The sequence below is a fragment of the Colius striatus genome, chromosome 3, assembly GCF_028858725.1.
Source record: "Colius striatus isolate bColStr4 chromosome 3, bColStr4.1.hap1, whole genome shotgun sequence".
NCBI classification, from domain to species: Eukaryota; Metazoa; Chordata; class Aves; order Coliiformes; family Coliidae; genus Colius; species Colius striatus.
Genome location: NC_084761.1, coordinates 90,156,202 through 90,179,305, shown reverse-complemented (window position 1 = coordinate 90,179,305; position 23,104 = coordinate 90,156,202). Strand labels below are relative to the sequence as shown.

Genomic DNA, 23,104 nt, shown 5'->3' with positions numbered 1-23,104 from the left:
AGACAGATCTATGTCTAGCCATGTTCTTCTTATCAGATGGGTCGTAACCATTCTCTATCACCACTTGACAACTAAAGTGCCATTTTTGGTGGCTGAATTCACATTTAAGCTTAAAGATCTCTCTATGGCGTGTTTTCCCATTCTGAACAGTGAACAAACTAATATTGCCACAAAGTGTGAACTAGCTAAGTGCAGTGTTTCCTTGGTGGTGGTGGTTAGAGCAGGTTAGATTCCTCCTATATTCCAAGGGACAGATGTTTGCCTCCTGAAGACACCCATCAAGTTCTGCTAGGCGTCTACTCCTGATCATACGGGTAACTTGGGGAGGTATACAAATAACAGAGCGGTTTAATGTTTCTGAAAGTGTGCTACCAGACCAACTCTTCATTTGACCTGAGGCAGACACCATTCTATACAACAGTTTCCAAAAGAAATGTAAAGCTACAGTCTTAAAATGATATAGAACGATAGTAAAAATGTTAAGAACATAAATACAGCTAACAGAACAAGTTAAACTTTGCAGTTGGTGCTTTATTTGCAGTGACTGACAAACTGTGGGGTATACTAGCCATACAGTTCTTAAAAAGATTTCGGTCTAAAGGGATGATTGATACAGATCTAATCAGGCCTCCTGTATACAAGCTATACCTGCATACTTCCTGAACAAAGTACACACCTTCTCATTAGACTGGAATTTAACATCCGGAGGATATTTTTAAAGACCTTCAAGTCTGACAGATGTCTTTAACTCTCACTAACGCAGTTCAAGCTTGACTACTCTTGCCGTGTATCTACACTTTTGGATCGACCTCCACTTACTTTGAGCTTTCAGCGATCAGATCTCGCCAGCGTTGCTTACTAAAGAACCTTTTATCGCAACGCTTCCTTGGCAATTACTCGATTCCTGTCCCTATCTCTCGGCCTGCTGTAAGATAAGCTCCCCACATGACACCCTGCTTCTCTCCGGAGGGATCCAGGTCCACAAGAAATGCCTTCCCTGTGTCGGAGGGCTCCTCCCGGCCTCTGCCCAGCCGTTGGGGAATCACCCAGCACCCCTCTCAGCCCCTGAAGCCTAACCCCGGCTGAAGGAACCCTCTCCCGCAGCCGCCCACAGTGTTACCCGCCGGCCCCCTCACACGCTTCCCGCCCACCTTCTCCTACCAATAGGAGAGCCGCTTAGTGGCTGAGTGTGTGCTCTCCAATGGGCGGCGCCGTTATTGGCCTGCGGCCTGGAGAAGCCGCACCCTGTCAGGCGGGGGGCTGAGGCCGCTCGGTGGCTGCGGGGGAGGAGGGAGCGGCGCGGCGGGGGGCGGAGCGGAGCTGGGGCCAGCGGCGGTGGCCACAGCCTCGGCACAACGAGCGGCTGCAGCAGCTCCCTCTTTCCCGCTCCCTTCTGACGCCTTTTCTCTTCTGTCCTCGGGTGAGCACTGCGGGGGCGGCGGGAGCGGGAGGCGTCGCCGCCGGTAACGGTCCGGGAGGCCACCAGAGGAATGCGGGGGACGCGCGCGCCTGAGGGGCGCAGCCGTTAACGGCCATCGACGCGGGGGGGCGGCGGCGGGGGCGCAGACGCTGGCGGGGGAGGCGGGCGCTGCGGAGGGGTGCAGACGCTGCGGGGAGGGCAGGAGTGGCGAGGCGAGGCTGGGGCGCAGACGCTGGAACGAGCTTGTTTAGCCCGGGACAGCAGGGTGGGAAGGGAAGGGGAGAGGAGATGAGGAGAGGGGGGTTGTTGTTGTCTCTGCCTTGAAAACAAGTAGCGGGCGGGTGTGTGCGTGGGGGGTGTGTGCGTGTGGAAAAACAGCTGCCCACTGCTCGCGGGGTGCCTGCGGTGAGAGGCTGGGGTGGGGAAGAAGGGTTTCCTGGTCTCTGGGGTGATGGGGAGGAAAATGAGGTTGTCTGCAGCTGCTGGTTGGGATGGGGTAGTTCGGGGTTGGAGGGACAGGTTTCTCTGAGGCCCGTCCTCTACCCGCCGTCGTCAGCGAGGTTGGGATGCTGCTGTTGCCGCCACAGGAAGCGGCCGCTCAGCGTTTAAAACCCCATTGCACCCAAGCGATGCGTCGTCTGGGTCTTCCGCCCACCGCCCTTCAGCTGCTTCACCTGCCCTTTCTTCTGTCTCTTGTAGACTGCGAGGTGACCTGCTGATTCTGCTTGGCGAAATGCGGGCATTAGAGTATCCAAATAGTCGTCCGCAGAGGGCGTAGGAATGAAGGAGATGTGATGCGTTTGTGCGGTGTTATTGATTGGCGAGGTACCAGCAGCGGACGGGCAGTTATTTTGTCTCCTCTGCTGGAACGGGTACCTATGTTTTAGCATTTCCAGTGTCTACTCTTGATACAAAACATCATTCTGCACAGAAATACTGCACAGCGTCTATGCTGCTTTTAAGGCTGATTCTTAATCTATGTGGGTGCTAGTTAAAACTAGAAATTAGGGAGGGGGTAAATCCAGTCAAGCTGGAAAAGTGTCCATGGCTGTGCTGAGATTTGGGCTAGGAATAACACTAGGTTTAAATGTTTCATGAGATACTACTGTAGCTCAAAGCTGTAAGCTCACTTCTGGTTTTGTTTTATTCTTTGCCTTTTGGAAAGTTGCTGTAGATCAAAACAGCATATATCAAAAGTATTCTGTCGGTATATGATGTTGTGATCTACAGCAACTATTTTATGATGACTTATATCTTTATATGGACCTTTATGAAACATGTCTACCTTTGGCTTAGGAATTCTCAAACTTCAACTACTGCTAGATAATTTCTGTATATTTTGCCAAAAGCTACAAGTATCTTTGTGTACACAGGCTATTTACAGCTCTGGATTCTTGTAAAGTGACTGAATGTGCTAACACAATACTTGTCAGTTCTTAACTGCTGCAAAGTTGTTATTTTTTAATAGATCAAAAGCATTTATTTTAAAAATGAAGAAATGGAAACCATTTCTAAAACAGGCTTCCACTTTTCTTTATTGATTGATATAATGATTCTGTTCCTCAATAAAGAAATATTCTTTTTAGAGCTATTGTATAATAAGTGAGAAAAAAATGTATCTATGGACTGGGCTTCTAGAGCAGGTGGCTTTGGTATTTTTTTATATCCAGTAAGCAGACTTGATGTGATCATGTAAAAATAGTCTTAAGGGAACATAATGTTCTATGTAATATGCTTCAATTACAGAACTTAAATTTAGTGTTTTCCTTAGTTTCGAGAGACAGACATTTGCAGGTTTTTATATCTTCACTGTAACAAGATAAGAAATGTATTACTATGTCTGCATGCATTGGTATGTTGTAGTTTTACTGGAGTTGTGTTTTGTAAGTGAGGTTCCACGCTGGGAGTCATACTTTTTAGCTGAAAACTGTTGTGTTGCCTGAATTCTTTCTCTTTTTTTCTATCTGACTATTGTAAAATGGTGTGAGGCACTTGAACATTTGGGTTTCATCTGAAATGATCAATTTTTCTGGCATGTTGTGCCAGCAAGTTCATTAGAGTATGACTCTCTAATGCTGTAGAGTGAAGAGGCTCGTTTATTGAATCAGTTTTTTTTCTGTGACACTTCTTTTTACATATCTCCAACATAACATGCCTCAACTCTTCTCTTTGAGATTCAGCAGTGACATTTAATGTTATTTTGCACGTATGGAGTTGGATCACTTGATGAGATGATGTGACTAAACCCATTTGAGCATTGAGAGACTTTCACAGGAATAAGGATAAATCTACTTCCCCCCATCCAAGTCCCAGCTTTTGAATGGCTTCTTCCAAGCACAAAGCACTTTTAACAAATCTCCTCACCCACATTTCCTGACTTGCTATAGGAGTAAAGAGCTGATTTTTGAAGTCGACAGTGTTGTTAATAAATAGCTTAGCATATTACAACTGGATGTTTCAGACTAGGACATGGCTGTTTGCCATGTTGATTTGTAGTAAGCCTACAACTTCTACTTGATAAGTGCTTTCTAACTCTGAGGAGACTAGACAGGAAATCTTGTGCCCACTGCTCTTCAGAGTTGTAGAAATAGTTTTCCTAATTGTTTAGGAACTGTAGCAGTGGTGAATGGTGAGTAATTTGTAAATCCCAAACTGTTGCTATGCAAATGAGCCAGTCCTGCTTCAAGGGAGAAATTCGAGTAACAAAACTTGCCTGCTGCTTTTATGAAGGAGAGCATATCAGAGAACTGTCACTTCTGTTGTGTAGTGAGGATAGCTGAAGCCTGAGAAGGTGAAGTAAGAAATAACACTAAATTTTTAATTTTTATGGTTTTTAAATTAGAATTTACTCTTGGACTGATGCTGCATAGCAGAAAGGAATCTCTGAAATAGCACTCTGTTAATAACTCGTGCCGTAACAAGAACATGGACACTAGTAGAGTGATAGATGCTTTATATTTACAAAAATGATTGTGAGCAGACAGGAATGAAAATTTAAACTGCGAGTCTGTTGCACAAGTCATTTGGCATCTGCTGTGTAACCTGTCTAAACCTCTTAGGTTAAATTATACATATTCTGTGTTAATGCATTTAAAAGCAAGTATTCTTTTCAAAGTAGATGTTCCTAGATTACCAGAGGTTTGCAGTTTTCATTCATATAATTTAATCAGCCTTCTTGGGGGAACAGGAAACGTTAACTAGTCTTGCCACTTCCTCAGCATTTATCTTCAAAAGTAGTTTTTGGTGTAGGACTGAGAACAGTAGCTGTACAAACCTCTCTCTAATGAAAGATGGAAAGTGTGACTTTTTTAAAGCAGTGTATTTCCTGAGGAAATCTGCTTTTCATTAGAAATATTAATGCTTAAAAGATATTGGTTATACAGATAATTTGATCTATGTCAATTTTTACCTTAAAATTACTCTTTCTATGCTTACTTTTTTTATCACTTTAAAGTGTTGCCTGTACAGTAACAGGGCTCCCTAGTAATTTAATGGAATGTGCTACATAACTTTATGATGACATCCCAGTAAATATCCATTGTTTATTGAGAATAAGCTTGATAATCTTTAGTCAAATTGAAGCAAATAATTGGTTTCTTTCTCACCAATCAGAGGATGTTGTTTACTGTGGCCTTTTTAGAAGTACTATTTTTCAAGTTGGGTATAAGTTGAGATGACCTCACTTGTCATGACGGCTCAGTTTTAACATTCTAACCAATAGTCCTGGCCTTGAAAAAAGTTTAAGTATTGTAGCTACTTTGGGGAATTTTAAGGACCAGCTGTTCTTCATTTCAGGGCAAATGAAATTTCAGTCCAGAGATGGATTTGAAAAGCCATGGGTAGTCAGGTTGGCATATACACTTGCTGCCTTTGCCGGATTGAGTCTTGTTAAGGACCCAATTGTTAAGGAGAAACTGAAAATGTCCTTGATGGCACAGCCAAACAGGAGGAACAACTTATTCAGCACCTTCTGAACTTCCTCCTTTTGACCTTGCTTATTAGATTACATTTTGAGACATGATCTCTGCTTGTTCTCTTGGATGCAGTTGTTATTTGTTGATCAACAGATCAACAGTTGTATTAGCAAGCAGGACAGCAAAAGAGGTTTCACTAACACCTATTTGGATGGTCTTGCCTGCATGTTAATTAGAAATCAAATTTATGTGAAAGTGCATTGCAATTCAACTTTAAAACTGAGGTACGAAGAGCTAATCTTTAAAACTGAGATGTGGAGTTTTTGTGCACTTTAATCAAATATCCCTTTTCATTTTTAATTGACCAATGTATTAGATTTTGTCCTTGAAACTTCATGATTTTTACATCATATGTATAGTTTTCAGATGTTAACTTATGAAATTTGAAAAGATAGGAGTAAGATGTGTCAGATTTCTGAGATTTTCTTCTTCTATATACTTAATTGAATTGCTGAAAAGGAGTCATGGAAACAGTACTCAGTAAATGCAGTTAATTAGTAACACTTTATGGTATCTTTACTCATTTGATGTGAAAGTATCAGATAAATGTTGTGGTTCACTTATGCACTGGAGATTAGGGGGAAATGAAATTACTGTACCTAAGATCTTGTAGGTTTTTTATTGGAGTCAGTAAACATATTAAAGCAACTTTGGGCTAAAAACTGTAATTCCACTTGGAGCCATAGAAGCTTAACTTAGTTTATTTAGGATTTATTTTTGTTTTGTACACATTGCAAGTTCTTCTTGTCCTGCTTTTAATGTCTGTGTTGTGTTAGAATGTCTGTGTTGAACTTTGAGAAGATTGGTACACTATTTCAGCTTTATTATAGCTCATACTGGATTAAACCAGCAAGTATCTGGGAAGACCTTGACCTGTCAAGACTGTCTTCTGTGGTTTTTTTGTGTTGTTTGGGGTTTTGTAGTTGTTGGTTGGTTGTTTTTGGTGTTTTGAATTGTTTGTTTGGATTTTTTTTTATTACATACCACTGAGCATGAAGTTACTCTTCCTGGATTGTGACTGTGGACGTGAAGGATAAGGTGTTCTTTGGGTTTAGTCTTCTTTTAACAGATGAAACAATTTTTGCAAGTATTGTCACTACAAAATATTGCTGAAAACCTATAAAGTATGTATGCATGTGAAACATCTACCGTTCAACTGAGATGCACTATACTTATTTTTGTTCTCAAAAAAGTCTTCTCTAACAAAACCTTGCACAGTAACCGTGAATCAGCATAGCTTAAAGTATTCCAAAGTTAAAGGGACTTATTTTATTTCTTTCTTAAACTTCTGAACCCATTACCTACTGTCAGCTAAATTGAAATGGAATAAAAGGAAAATGGTGACTTAAAGCATAAAGAGTTTTCCTCATGAGGTTCAACAAGGACAAGTGCAGAGTCCTGCACCTGAGGAGGAGCAACCCCATGCACCAGTACAGACTGGGGGTTGAACTGCTGGAGAGCAGCTCTGCAGAGACAGACCTGGTTGACAATAAACTGAACATGAGCCAGCAATGTGCTCTTGTGGCCAAGAAGGCCAATGGCATACTGGGATGCATCAAGAATAGTGTGGCTAGCAGGTCAAGGGAGGTTCTTCTCCCCCTCTACTCTGCCCTGGTGAGGCCTCATCTGGAGCCCTGTGTCCAGTTCTGGGCTCCCCAGCTCAAGAGGGATAGAGAACTTCTGGAGAGAGTCCAGTGCAGGGCCACCAAGATGATCAGGGGGCTGGAGCATCTTCCTTATGAGGAAAGGCTGTGGGAACTGGGACTGTTTAGTCTGGAGGAGACTGATGGGAGGATCTTGTTAATATTTACAGATATATAAATGGTGGATGTCAGGAGGTTGGGACATCCCTTTTTTCTATTGTATCTAGTAACAGGACAAGGGATAATGGGATGAAGCTGGAACACAAAAAGTTCCATTTAAACATAAGGAAAATCTGTTTTACTTTGAGGGTGAGGGAGCCCTGGCACAGTCTGCCCGGGGAGGGTGTGAAGTCTCCTTCTCTGGAGGCCTTCAAGACCCACCTGGACGCATTCTTATGTGACCTGATCTAGGTGGACCTTCTAGGTGGATTCTTAGAGGATTGGGACTAGGTGATCGCTAAAGGTCCCTTCCAGCTCCTACCGTTGTATCATTCTGTGAGTCTGATGGCCACACTTGTGCCCCCATGCTAAGAAATGGGCATGGTTTCTGGTTCGTTCTGAGCAGCAGGACCATGTGGCTCTGTAGCAGTTATGCATATACTGCCTGGCCAGTGATTGTGTAGCTCTGAACCAGGTGCAGTATGTTTTCCCACTTGGATGGCCAGCCTCGGTGGATCAATGCTCATGTGACAGGCAGGATCAGGATGGACTCATGCAGGATGTGAGGGAGAACACAAGGACTTGAGAGAAAAAAAGATAAGCAGAGAAGCATAGGAGACTTCAGTTGAAAGGAAATTGGTATTTTGTTGCTTCTGTCATCTTTCTCTGTGTTCTTTGAGTTGTTCACGGTCTTCAGGTAACATTCCCCAAAACTTAAGTATTGCTTTATTTTTAAATGTCACTTCAAGTTTCCATATGAAAATACACATATATGTGTAAAGCACAAGCTTCTGTTTTGATTTCAATGTAATTTTTCTTACTGTGGATATAACTTTTAAACCTACTGGTATATATAGCAATATATGAGGTGGTTATTTTTTTTCCTTCCCTCTCAGATTTAAAGTAATTTTTTTTAGATGGTGAGTTTTCAAAGATATTTTGGTGATTTTGTTGAAGCATTTCAGGAAAATTGTGTATGTTTTATGAGTGAACTAAGGATGGAAGGTGTCAGGGAAGTGGTATTCCTTTTTGTGAATTATTTTTCATGAAGTGTGGTCATTAAACAGTAAAAACTTACTTGGTTATGTAGAACATTTGCAGTATAGTAATGTATAGTATAATGATTTTGGAGTCTATTAGTGGGTGGGAGAAATAAATTAGTAAAGATCTTAGATGTTTGCTTAGATCTGAACTGCATGCATGAAATGGATCTTTTTATTCTGTTTGTATAGATAAGAATTTAAGTAAAAAAAGAGAATGTTGCCAAAGCAAGCAGATCGTATGTGGTTTGGATGGAGAGGGAAGTAAAATGTATATGCTTAATCTAAGGGACAGCTATTGTGTCTTCTACATGCCAAAAAAACGTAGTGAATTTCTGTGCCTTGGACTCGGAGAGAGCCATCCTGGTGTTCTTTGATGACTACTACTTGCAACTGCATGTCTGCATTTGTGTTTTTATCACTTTAGTTTCAACCTGCCATAGGACCCATGCTAGTCTTGATGCTGGTGAGTTACATGGATCATCTTAGACTAAGCTTCTTGGCTCTCTCCTGAAAGGAGAGGGTGTTTGTGATTGCAGTGCAGGGTAAGGATTTTGACAGGTGGAACATCCTTGCATTTGCTGTAGTCTTTATTTTTGAGTTGTTTTGACTAAATTCCAGGCTGTTAATGGAGATGTTGGTTTAAGGACAAGCAAACCCTAGTCAAGATGGCCATACCCTTGCTTCACGGTTGTGGAATGATAGTCCTTCCAGTATCCTCCAGTTTTCCTTCACTGCAGCAGCTTGGGGAGGAGCCAAGAGCAGAGAACACAGTAAACAGTTTGCAGCACAAATTGGAAGAAGGTAGTCTCTCAAACTGTCTCTGGCCTGCTCAGCCACCAGAAAATAAAGAACATTTTGGCAGTTGCTCAGTGGAAGCCAGAAGTGGTGAACAGAAGGCTGGGAAGCATGGCTAAAATCTGAATGTCAGCCAGAAAAGCTGGACTTAGGCAGTCTTGCAAATTATGAGGGCAGCCTTATTAATTGAATGTTCTGGCTCATGGAAAAGTTGCCTGAGGCTTAGAGTCTTTATGGTCACTACTTAACACTAGCATGGAGAGACACCCCTCTATGCCTCAAGCAAAGCTCACAATGTCAAAACTAAACATTTGTAGCTGCATTTGCCAGTTCAGCTGCATGTTTAATGGGTTGGGTTTCATTGTGAGTAGGCTAAAGTATTGAAATAGCCGGTCTCCTCAAAAGACTGAGATTACTGTTTTTCTTGCTCTCTTTTCAGTCATTAACATAAGTATAGTATTTTTTGATACTGGAATAGTGTCCATTATGCTTACAATTTTGAAGAATTGATTAGAACAACACCAAAATACAAAGAATATGAAAGAATGCATAGTGAAGGGAGATTTGAATAATTAGTTAAGATACCCTGGGTTTATTTTTCACAGTGTCACCTTTTTAAAAATCTTAAGCTTATTTCTGCATTCACTGGGTTTCAGAGCATTAAGTCATCTCTATCTTCACATATGTTACTGAAATATGTTAGTTCTATAGTAACTGAACTATATTTTCAGAAATTTGTTACATTTTCAAGTCAAATAGGGGCACATTATTGCACATTTTCAGTGATGTGGTTACTGGAGTTACTTAATTAAGATTGAGACAGATTTTGAATGCCTCTTTTTCCTAGCAGACCTTTAATCAGGACTAGATATTTAGCTAAATAATATCCATTGTTATCAATTACTGGTTTGAAGACCTGTTATGATACCAAATATTTAATGTCAGTATAGAAAGATCAGCCAGAGATCTTGTATTTGCTACTTATTGTACTACCATTTTTTGTTTAATTTAATCCTTAATTTTTGTTATTCATTAATTAATAGGATAAATTCAGTTCACTTGACTGAATCACAAATCTAAATTTGTCCCTCCAAACATTTGGTGATTTGAGAGAGTAGTCTAGTAATTTCACCCTCCCTCCTCTCTGTTGCTATAGTAATCCTAAATTTGAACCTTGTTTCTGCAGACTTTTTTTTCCCCTTGAAGTAAGTTTTGTGATAGCTTTGCAGTCTGTTCTTAAACTAAAATACTGTAGTACAGATTTTGTTTAGGGTTTTTTAATTTGTTTTCATTTTGATGTAGCATCTGAGATAAAGCTGAAATTAAGCAGCCTTAACTTGCCTTTTCTTTTTCTAGATCTGGGGAGACTTTGTGGCATTAACATTTTTTAGGCATGCATCACTTAGGGGCAAAACCAAGCAAACAAAGGCCCAACTAAAGCAAAAAAAAGACCCAAACCTCTCTCTGAGTGTAGTGAAAGGCTGTTGAAAACTGTACTTATAGAAGGGACTATTCAAATTGCAAAAACCTTAATTTAGTTTAGCATCCAAATGTTCTTGCAATCCCAGTTTTACAGCAAAGTTTAAGGTTAAGTTGATGAGGTGCTTTTAGCTACTTCTGGCATGGCTGAACTGCTGATACAGGAATAACTGCAGATAATTCTGGCAACTGTATAAAATATTGGTGCTCTTACCAAACCTTCATTTTTTTAAATTTATTTTTTCATGCTCAAAATGTGTTGATACAAGATCTAGCAAGCTTAATAGCAAATTGAAGAGGAGCACCAGGAGTAAGCAGAAAACCTGAAAAGGCTTATCATCTGTCTTACCAAGAATCATGTGGATGGTAAAATAAGACTAAAAATAACTTAGATACAGGTGAAAGGACTGTGTGAAAAGTTTGCTTTAATTCTCAGGGGACAATTTTTAACACATGCATACGGCAAATACGTCTTAACTGAAGTGAGGTTATAAAAATGACTTCCATAAAGATGAAGTAAAATTTGCAGGATGCAGATCAGTGGGGCTCTAATATTTACTCTGGAGTTTTGAAGTGGTCTGTGTAATTACAGGCTCAGTTGCAAGAATTGTTACTAAATGTCAAGGCAGAGGGGTATTGGATGACTAGTGAGCAGCAAATGTTGTCGCTATGTTTAGTGGAGAAGATGGTTCAGGAAAATTATTGCATCATTAGTGTGACCTTAATATTCAGAGATTTGTTTAAATTTAGAGAAGCTATTCTATATGGAAGTAAGATGAAAATGAGGTGTGAAGTGATACAGCTTTAACAGATCAAGACTTTATTAGAAAACTGTAAGGACTGCTCTTAGGAGATAGCTGACTTCTTGCAGAGGATTCATGGTTAGAGCTGACCCCTTTTAACTCAGGAGTCATCTGTCTGTAATAAGATTTCATGTAAAAATGATGGTGATGTTTCTGTGAAAACTGATTTTAAATGGCTGTGGTGGGTAGCGGTAGAACTGAATGACCGGAAGGTGATGTATTGGAAGTATGCTAGTGGTGGAATTTGTCAAGGGTCAGTTTCAAGATCTAATATTTTCATTAAAAACATTGATGCCTTCTTATATCTTATGCTCATCTTGTGTTTTCTCATAATGTTAAGTATCATCAATAGGAAAGGAGGTTTTGCATACAACAAAACTGAGACCTTACAACATGACTAGTAGAAAAAGGAGGCATATTTAATAGCATTAAAACAGTAACGATGATCTTATAGCACTTCAGGATGACTAACCTATCAATGTTAGCAACTGTGAAAAGTATTAGGAAAACAGATATACTGTTGTTACCCAGCTAATATTTTGCTTTAAAGAAGTAAAGTAGTATTGACTCTTTCTGGTACTGCTGAAGGATTGTCTGGAATGCTGCGTCTTATTCCTGTAACCTGTCATCAAGTGAAAAGGACACTTGTACTGAAAAAGGTACAGGGACTGATTCCTAGGATGATGCAGGGGATGGAGAATTTGCTCCATAAGACTCAGAGTGTCTTGTTTGATCTGAGAAAACAAAGTGTGAAAGGGATGTTCCTCATAAAAATGAGTGAAACAACACAGGTGGGTATAAAGAGCTTTTTAAGCTTGAGATATGAGAACAAATGGGTATAAACTATCCAAGAATATACCTAGTCTGGAAATTAGAAAAGATGGTTCCTAAGCAACGAAGGCATAGTAGTTTGCAACAGCCTTCCCTTAGGAGCACTGGAATAAGACTGTCTTTAAGATGGAGCTGGTTAGCTTATATAAGGGGGTGGGGGAGGGGATATAGCATGGAGTTTTCCACAGGATTTGAACTGCTTGACCCAGAACATCCGTTTGTTTCCATAATTCCTGTCTTTTTAGTCAAATGTGATGCAGTAACTTGACCAGATACTATCCAGAGACCAGTAGGTACATAGGTGAGTGATGACTTTCTTGGACAAACAGACCAGTTGCATTCTGAGATATAAATGATCATAGCAAAGGATGGTAAATGTTAAGACAAGTAGGGTGCTTTAAATATTCTTTTGTGTACTATGCTACGTAGTATCTTATGTAGTGGATATATATAATATTTTACATTAAAAAACCCCTCCAAATCAACACAGAATAATTCAACAATTTTAATCATGAGCCCTGTATTGTTTTCTTCTCCTGCTGTTCTGTGTGATTGAAGGAAGCTGCCCACAGCATGTACACAGCTACATCGTCTTCATGTTTCTGTGAGAATTCTCCATTGAGTTGTTTTAAAAAAAGAATGGTGCAAGCCAAAGGGTTGATGTGGTGAAACTGCTGTATGCTGTGTTGCGATGTTAGAGCAATATACAGGAACAGTTGTGCAAAAGACTCTGGCCATCTAAGCAGCTTGGAAAGTGATTTTTTGAGGAAGCATTGTGCTTGTAGTAATGAGACTCCCCTATCTCTGCATAATGGAAGATTGGTGGTTTTAAAGGAGACTTGACAAAGAAAAGGGTTCTACTGCCTTCTCCCTGACAGAAAGATGCTAACTGGCAAATTAAGGAATTAATGTTGCCTGAGGTTACAATATTTTTCTGATTTATTCAATTGTTAGGACATGTTAAATCATGCTTTAATTCCTGCTGAGGTATTTCAGACCCAGGAGGGAACTTGTAAATGCTCATTTCTGAGGTTTAATTGTCTTGTCTCCATCAGTATGTTACCGGATGTGTTTTTGTATGAACAGAAGCAGAAATACAGTATCTACTTTATATTTTTCTATTCTCGAATTCCACCTTATTATTTCTAAATGTTCATCTAGAAAGCTTCAGTTTTTGAAGGAAGTTCAGGCATGGAAAGTAGTTTGCTTCGAATGGGATAGAAATTTAATGATGTTTGAAAGGTTCCTTCCTGACTGTGCGTAATGTGTGTTATTGACTTCCCTTCAGCTGTTAGTTGAATTTCCTGTTGATTTTAAGTATAAATAATAGCCATACCAGTGTCTAGTCCTATGTGTGTGCTTAAATCAGATTTATTCACAAGTTTTGTTCTAAAACCATTAAAAAGCTGTTAATATAGAAGACTGAGAACTAGATTTTATTCCTTTAAATTGCTTTATTCACACATAAGGATTAATGTGAGTGGTAAATAATTACATAGGCATGACATCAATTACTTTAATGACACTTTGCATGTATTTGAGTGTTAATGTTAGCTTTAGCTAACAATATATCCGAAAATGCAGTTTTGGGGGAAAACTACTTGAGAGTTACAATTTTGAAAGCTGACAAATAATAGTCAATACTTCAGAGCCTGAGGAAGTGCTCACTATTACGTGAGTATTGAATAAATTGTATCTAATCTGCTTTTAGACATCTGTCTTGTCACTTGCTGTTAAACAGGTATGAACTAGAGAAGAGTCTCATGTGATAAAAGAGAGATATCCAAAATCTGAAGCAATTTTATGACAGTCTCCAAATAGTGAATGACTTAGCAGATGTCATCTTAAAGCTCTTAAAATGAAGAGATGATATTTAGGAATACTAGTAATTTAAAAGAATGTATTGATTTATGTGCAGTAAGAAATCTGTAAAAGTTGGTGATCTTTTTGATCTTATGGTCTAGTTGAAAAATATACTTTATAGAATTTGTCATGGTAACTGAAAAGGTGTGAGATTAAAGTAAATAATATTATTCTTTGAAATAGTAGAGGATAATGAAAGAAATAAGCAGTTTCTGAAATGGCAAGCAAGGTGTTTTTTTTTTAAATTAACTTAATGCATGTGATGTAGGAAGCTTATCAGTTTCCCCCTTCTGGTGAACTAGGTAATCTGTGTGTTAACTGGAAATATACCATGAAACACCAGAGAGAAGAAAAAGCTTCATGGCTTTTATCTGTCAAAACTGAGGCTCAGTGTTGCTCAGTTGTTGTAAATTGAAACAGTCTTTTATTATGTGGTCTAGAATAGTATCCCTTGCAATTGTGGCCTCTAATATAGCTAGTTCTGAAAGGGATGCGGTCAATGTTGGAATAATTTCTGTTTTCAGCAGCATATTTAGATATGGCCTTTTGTTTCCTTATTTCATGTGAGAGTCATGTCTGTGCTTCATAAACATATTAAATCTAATCTGTGTTATAAAATGAAGATGCATGTTGACATGCAGTTTGATCTTTGGGGAATAAATTCAAGGAATATATGTCCTTTCCAAGTCTTGTTGAATTAAGTAGTTTCCCTGTGAAAAAGATGAAGGAATAGCTAGTGGAGAGAGTAGCATATGCACAGAGCAAAGTTGCAACAAGGAGATACAATATAGTGACTAGATAATGGGCTTTCCGAATTTTGTTACATTTAATTTCTTCCTATGTTATGGAAGAAATAGAAAACTGAAACAAATTACATTTGAAGTAATAGTCTTGTATAGATTGCTTGAGACTTCAGGGAACTTGAGGATGTCTTAGAGAAAGATCAGGGATAAGGCTGATAACAGACTCATGAATAATTTAAGTTAGTGAGAGATTGCTGTTGTGTGTCATTGAACTTCATAAAATTATCTCATCTTTAGTGATGTTTGTAGAGGTTCATGAGATTAAAGAGGGGAAGAAAAATTTAAAATATTTCCTGTTAGCTGGTATATCTCTGAAATTCTGTAACAAGATACGGTAGTAACAGGAAAGAAAAGAGTGGACAAATATGAGACAGGCGAGAAAGTTAAAATTGGTTTCATTATGTGCTGATTTTTAAAAAAATGTTGTATGTTTTTGCCCATGGGACTTACTGCTATGAGGTATTGTTACAGTCAAGAGTTTAGCACAGTGCCAAGTAAGATTACACATTTTGTATCAGTTATACAAGGAAGGTTAAAATGTATATAACTTTTGTTTTTCATGGTATAAAGCATAAATCAATCACTGCAAATGAGAGTGTATGTGTGTTACACTGTGCTTAAAACTGCACACTGCCCACAGTTAGTCAAGTTATGTGGAAAGTTAAAGCACTGGTTTTAATTTGGCAATTTTTGTTCTTTTAGATAATGTTTTGATGTTCGCTTATGAAATCCCAAGAGGTTTTTACTCAGGCAGCTACAGAAGCTGTATACAAAAGAGTGTTACAGAATCTCTTCCTTATAAAATCTATGTAGTTGACAAAATAAAGGATCAAGCTTAATATTTGAACATTACAATTGCCAGACTTTTCACCTTAAAGAGTAAAAATCTGAAGCTATTAATTTCTGACTCCAAGGTAGTTGAAGTTGAGTGGCTGATATACACTGCATGTATCTTTTGCTGAGGCTTCTGGAAAGACATGATAGAATAAATTGGTGGCTGGATATGCAATGAAAGCAACATTTTAATGTTAATGGGATAGGCAATGTCATTTATCATGTGGCCCTATAGAATACACTTTTGAAGGATTTCTTGGATTTCATAAGCTCGATTGGGTGTGTTGGTACTGAACAACTCCAACAAAGTGGGAGTTGCATGTGGCCTAATTTGCAACAAACAGTTGTGTAGGCTCTGCAGCATGGCAGGCACAATGTGGGAGTAGCTGTCAAGGAAGAATTTGAAAATAATACAATGCTCCAGAGAAAGCATGATATACTTACACATTTTGGAAACAAGGCTTAGAGTAGGTGTTTCCACCTATAAAATAATAGTTGTAAAAACAAATGCCACAATACAGCTCTACTGTAAGTGGTTATTGTTTTCATTTCACACAGCTGTTTGCCCATCTCCTTGGAGAGCTGCTTACTAACTTCGAAGGTTTTATTGAGATCAGTTGAACCTCGCATGGGCAGCAATTGCTGGCATGTCTCCCATTGCATGCTGCTTGGGAAATAGCTGCAAAAGCTGGGCTTAGAATTCTGGCCTTGAATACTGCACACATGTCACTGTTTTGCAATTGCTGATGCCAGTAGCCTTTCAATGAACTTGAGAGAACCATAGATACATATTCAGCAATAAAATAGTGGCAGGAGGATTTCTGGAAAGAGTTTGTTTTACAGCTTGAGTCAAGAGTGGAAGTACTTTCACAGTGCTGTGTGGATTGTTTGGCATCATTGACTCCTTGGAGTTTGAATCAACTTACTTGGACTCAAAGCTGTGTATACTTGATGTTCACTTTTTTAACTTAAATTTCTGTTTCATGGACTATAAATCCAATGCTGGCTAGGTGTGGTCATAGAGGGGGAGGGTCTGTGATTACTACTAGGCAAATGTAAGAAGGTATACTGTGTTTTTAGAAGTTTTCTAGCTAGTTGTTTTGTTGAAAGACAGAGGATATTTTATCTTTGGACAGAAGAGGAATCACTTGGATAGAGATCCACCTAAATATCGATAATAAAGACAATGTGATAGTCATGGAACCATAGAATGGTAGGGGTTGGAAGGGACCTCCCTGCAGATGCAGGTCAACCTAGATCAGGTCACATAGGAACAGTCGGTGGAGTTGCTTTTAGATGACTGGTAAGACAGATGTATAGAAACATTGAGGGTTTTTACTATTCATCTTACAATATTTGTCTAGTAAAATAATCCATGCCTGAAAGACGTTAGTCTGTGGATTGAAATGTTCCATTTAACCTGGAAGCATGACTGTGTGTTGAAATGGACCCTTTCATATTTTACATCGAGACTTGAATTCAGTAAGTGCAGAATGCCAGAGACATGATTTCAGTTTTGTTCCTTTGATTCTAATAATGATTTTAGTTTGGTTTAGTAAAATATTATAGCCATGCAAAACTGTTCTGACCTTTGGATACTTTGATGCACACCTTTGTCTTTACATAATATTTTAGACTGAAGAGAGAGAACTCGAATGCTCGGGGCTGGTTCTCTCAAAGCTGTATGTGTGGAAGAGAAGGAGGGAGAGCTGATGTGTCCCCCTTGGGCCTTGCACTGGACAGCTGGAACCAGACCCGAAATGTAAATGCATCCAGCTTGAGCTCTTCACTGAAGGCAGCCTTTATGAAGGAGCCTACTTTGTAACAATGAAGCAGAGCACGAGTTCTGGTGACTAACTGGATTGTGATGTGTGAGGCTCTACAGCCATTCCAGTAACTGCTGAAATATCAGGCTTGGATTAGTCCTTGTTGTCTTACAATGCAAATAAAATCTTTATGCCATGGTTTATGCACAGCTTTTAGTGTTTTGTACATTCCCCTTCTCTGCTGAGTCTTTGGTTGATTAATGTAACCATCTGGAGACTAGAATGGTCCTAGTTAAGCAATAGACCTAGTAGAAAGTGTGAGAGTGACCATGATTCTTGAAATGTTGAGGTCTGGGCTGCTGCAGACAATTGTTTGTGGTCCTGAAAATAATTTTACTAAAATGGCCATTACACATTGTACATGATTTAGAGTGACTGGAGAAACTAAACTACTGCATTCCCCTCCAGTGTAATTCTGAAACCCTGCAAAGCAAAGTAAGTGACGTCTTTTTGCCACACTCAGGTGGAAACAATGAGAATCTCAGCTGGAAGATACGTCCTGGGTTTGCATAATGTTAATTTAATGCAGCCATGTTCAGTTGTGTAATACTTGCCTGACAAGGGAGACAACATGGTCAGGAAGATAATTTTCTCATGGTATTTCATCTATTAACATGTGGGTGTGCATGACCCTTGATGTTTACCCAGAAGTAGGAAACATGACTGTATAATTTTGGGGTGGGGAGTACATTCACACTCCTGGAAAAATAAAAGCAGAAATGAGTTGCTACTGAAATAGGTGTGTTTCTTAACATACTATTAACTAACACAGAACAAACAATGGTCTAATACAGGAAAATAAGTTCCAGTAAGACTTCTATATGTAGTTTATATGTCTGTAAGCTGTAGATTAAAGTTGTCAAGAGCATTCTGAAAGACAGAAAAGAGAATGCTCTTGGATTTGGGAATTGTGGAATGGGATGAACTTTGTTTTATTGTCACTTCTGAAACTTCTCTGAAGGTAGTGTTGATATCCATTATATAGGACATCTATTTTAAACACTGTCCAGAAATTTTCAGTGCAGGGTGGATAAAGGATGGTGGAAACCACATTATCTTCCTAAAAGTTTTTTTTACTTGAAGGACTTCCCAATGCCTGACTAACCACCATGTAAAGGATTTTGAACATCTGAATGAGCCTGGCTGTTATCTAATTTGGAAACAGAATGACAACACATATGTGAAGCTTACCTTTCAAAGCTGATTTTATGTACAAATGCAGTACACAATTTCATGTTGAAGATTTAAGTCAAAATTAATAGAACTTGCATTCTCCAAGGAGGTTTGTGTCCTTCTGCATACAGACTTTTAAAATCCTGCCTGATTCTACTGTGTTAAGAGCCTAATTTGATCTGATAACTTATCCAGATTTCTGTCCTTCCTTTCCTCCTCAATCAAAACTTGGAAGTGCTATAAAAGAACTAGGGGAGGTAACACTGGCAGAATCTGAAATTCATGAAAAATTCAGCACCTGTACTGCCTTCATCTACCTGATCTACTTGAAACCTTCAGTCTTTATACTAGCCTCTACCTCATGAATGTACTTAGATTCACTCTGTTCTAGCTCAGACTGGTAACACACCCATCAGCATTTGTGCTGCTTACATATCCGACTTGCTGGCTCCAGTATAATGCCTGCACACTCTAATCAAAATTTCTGAGTTACTTGGATTCTCTGCCAGAACATAATGGCTGAAGTCATGCATCTAGTTATGAATATTCAGGTTAATTTCATCTCGAATCTCAACCAGACAATCTCATCATAATGCAGATTTTTTTTTTTTTTGTGGGACATTTGCTGCAGGATCACTGAAGTTATATGTATAGTAGTCATAAATACATCAAGTAACAGTAAGTTCAACTTGTGGCTGTGTTGCCAAGAGGTGACACACTGTTACTTAGTCTCTTTATGCTTCTTTTTATGATTTCATAGTCTTTAGGAGCAACTATACTAATGCTTGTAACTTTCCTAACATTTCCTGAAAAGCATAAAGAAATGAATGTAATTGTTGAATTTCATTATTGGTGTTTATTACATAACCTTGAGTAGTAGCAAATGTTGCCAGACCACACTTAAGATCTATTATCATTGTCTAAAAAAGCCATCAACAGAAATGGCATATTACATAAAAAGACATCTCTAGTATATCTCTGATTCAGATTAAAATTGTTTAAACTAATATAAACCATAGGTGTAGTTTATTTACTTTGCTTAAAAGGAGAGCGCATGTCAAGTTATCTGAAAACTAATTATCACTGGTGATAGATAGGCAAGTCAGATGGGGTTTTTGTTTTCCCCAAGAACATGTATGTCAGAACAGGAGCTCGGAAAAACATGAGGAGTTAGTGAATCAGATGTCTTAGGCTGTACTAAACTATATTTTTGTTATGCTAATGTTAGTGACACTGTTCCTTTTTGTACTATGTAAGGAACATACTAATGCTTTATTTCAGCCTGGAAAGAAAAACTGATATGCTTAAGCACATTTAGTTTGCCCTTGCTTCAGTAAGAATATCTTGCCTCCAAATCAGGATGTGTGAGAGCTTAGGTAAGAGCTGTTATTAAGGTTTAATAATTTCTGGTGAAGGAAGAAGTTCAACTAGAGTATTTTGGTTTTGCAGTCCTTTTTTTGCAGAACTCTTATACATCCCTAAGCTTTGCTTACATAATCAGAATAAACTGTAAAGCAGAATCTGATAGTTCATGTGTGTGAGTTTTAGAATTTCAGTTTTCCCAGTAAACTTCCTTTATAAAAAAATAGCTTCTCTGCTTACTTATTTAACTCCAATAAATCTAGTCCTCACATTTAGATGCTTTGCAGTTAAAATCCCTACAGTGTCTTTCTTTCTTCCCTCTTTAACATTCCAGTTTCAGTCTCTTGATGAAGACTTTTTCCTTAGGTACAGTTTTTTCCATACTAGAGGTAAGGTTGAAAAGCAGTGCATCAGTGTCTTTGTTCATACATGTGTGTAGGCAATTTGGAGGGATTACAGGCATGCCACCTTCACTCTGACCGATCCTTGAGGTTCACATACGCACTGTCAAGCGTGCCGTTGTCCTTTGCAGTCTGTCATAATTTCAGTGGCTGACTTGAACCCTTGGAATACAGTGCGTTTAAATTTGATCTACCAATGATGATGCAGTTATATAGATAGAACTATAATTATCTGGGCTTTGGAGGTTTTTTTTGTATCTGATTGGTTTAAGAGTTCATCCCAGGAAGGTTTCAGTTTCAGAGAGTAAACAGATTCTTTATTCTAGGTTGAGAGATGTTTTCAGTGTTTAATCTGAATTAAATGAAGAAAAACCACAAACAGGCCCATAAAATAGCTCTCGTGCTTGCATAAAGTGAAATCATAGCAATGTTTTTACTATTTATGTGTAACTGTGGGATGAATACTTTGTACCTACTTTTCTCTCCCCTCTAAATATCTACTTTTTATAGAGATGCAAAATGTCATCCAGCTGTTCTGGAATAAGTTAGGTTTGCAGAGTAGTTCTAAGGGTTAAATGACATTGTTCTGTTCATTGCCAACGCATTTCAGAAATCTCATCCCTTGCTATTCAGGCTATGTGAAAATAACTGGATCCTGGCCAAAATGGGGCCACTGCGCCTATGCACTGCTGCATTTCAGTTGATCCTTTATGCATAGGTTCTGAGGGACTTCAGCAGTGGTGAACTTTAAAGAGAAAGTAAATTTAAACATAAACTTTTAGGTTTTTGCATTGAGTATATGGATGGAGTCTTTTTGCTTGCTTGTTTGTTTTTTTCCCAGACACTTATCTACTATAACCTTTTTGAAAACTCTTTAACAAACATTTTATTAAAAGTAGATGTTAATGTTTTAGAATATGAACTCTGTTTAAAAGAAGGGTCACACTAGATAGATGCTACTGTCAGAAAATATTACCTATAAAACCTTACAGGAAAAGTGAAATAATGCTACCATATTTGCATTGCATAGTGAAGGGGTCTTGTTCATTTTGCATGTTTTGCTGAACCCTTAAGTCAAACGAAAAGAAAGCTTCTTTTTCCTCTTGTCTTTGCACCTAGAGCATGTGTATGACTTTCCTTTAGACAAATTGCAACTTGTGCTGTGTCCTGCATTCAAATGAGCTCTGAAATCTTCTGTGTCTGGTAAAGCTGCTTATGAACTCCACAGCTCTCATGCAGTGCTACATCCTCTCCGCTGCTGTGAGGAAGAGCCTGTGCTGAGTGTTCTTTCTCTTGACCTGCTGTGTCAGAAGTGTCTCCAGGTTTACAATGGACAGTGGTAAAACCTTGTCCTTGATCATACTTGACCTGGTTCTTGTTTCTGCCTGAAGGCGCTGGTGCAACTGCTGTGCATCTCCCTGAACTTGCTGTTCTGTGAGGCAGCAGCAGACCCTTCTGGGGTAAGTGTGACCTCTATGTAAGTACATGGCTTGCCTGCCAGGGGACTCTGGACTACTGCAAAGGAATTAGGGGACTTTCATAACTAAGTATATAGTTTCCTAGGAATAGCTGATTTCAAATGTGTGTGTAAAAATTACAGAAATTTTCTCACATGATTTGTCATTACACAGACAAACATCCATTTTTACTTTGATCGGTTCTGGCTCTTTCTTTGAGAAACTGATTTATGCATTTGTGTTTTTCCACAAATCCAGTACTGGAATAAAAAGTCGAGCAGCTTTTATAACTTCAGTTTAAGGCCAGTGTTCATTTTTGGATCAGACATGCTGATCAGTTTGTCTCCAGCTTTTTAAATACTTGTTGGATAAAGCTGAGGCCCTGCCCTTGGAAAGCTGGTGATCTGATTTGACCTGTGCTCAGAAATCTGAGGGCACTGGCTTATTGGCATGTTTGGTGTGAGGCTTGGGAAGTGTATGTGAGTTCACAGAAACCTAAAAATAAGCAGTATTTGGGTTAAACCTCTTTCTTTTTATGGACTCATGATCCTGAAGGCAAGAATACATGTACGTTTGTCTTCTGGTACTGCTACCACCACCCATAAATATTAATAGTGGGAAAATATTTGAATTTTACATTGCCTTGGCCTCTGATACTTTCTACATAATTAGAGGATGAAAACAAAATTTAGTGACTTGACTCATTCTTATGTGGTACTTAGTCTCTGTGACATCAATGGTGAAATGTAATGAAGCAATAAGGCAGTCTGGAAAAAGTGCTTGTCACCAGTGTTTTCAATTATAGTCTTGTGAGTAAGGCATAGAGACCACTTCTCTAGTGCAACCCTTGTTATTCTACAGGCTATTAAACTTAACTTTAAAAAACATTAAGCAGTTAAATTTCAGTGGACTAAACTGCTGAATGCATTGAAGAAGTCAACAAGACAAGCTAAGTTATTTGGGAGCTTGTGATTTTTCTCAGGTAAGGTAAGCCTGAGTCATTTGGATAGGAGGCACTTGAGGCACTTCAGGCTGCAGAAGATAATTTAAAAATAGGAAGGGGTATCCTACCTGATCTGAGGAAAAATTTGCCCTTACGGCAATCCTGATCAATTTAACCTGAGCAGTGGAGAATGATTAAGGAGGATTTTTGGTGCTGTCTCTGAGTACCTTTGAATTCTGTCTGTCACCAACCTACCAGCAGAGGTAGGTGCTATTTCAAAAAAGAAAAGGAGGGA

The 23,104-nt window shown here is 38.8% G+C and overlaps 1 protein-coding gene across 11 annotated transcripts in view; it reads left to right on the top strand.

Annotated features, from left to right (window-relative positions):
- The first annotated feature begins 1,296 nt into the window (after nucleotides 1–1,296).
- The window catches only part of ADD1 (adducin 1), a 62,561-nt gene continuing 40,753 nt past the window's right edge, over nucleotides 1,297–23,104 (top strand). For 9 of the 11 annotated variants that reach the window (XM_061993856.1, XM_061993853.1, XM_061993855.1 and 6 more), the window contains exon 1: nucleotides 1,297–1,420. The gene's annotated coding sequence lies outside the window, so the exon portion shown is untranslated. Of the gene's footprint in view, nucleotides 1,421–2,119; nucleotides 2,293–21,796; nucleotides 21,870–23,104 lie in introns of those variants that run through there. The other 2 variants (XM_061993851.1, XM_061993852.1) reach the window with 2 other exon arrangements.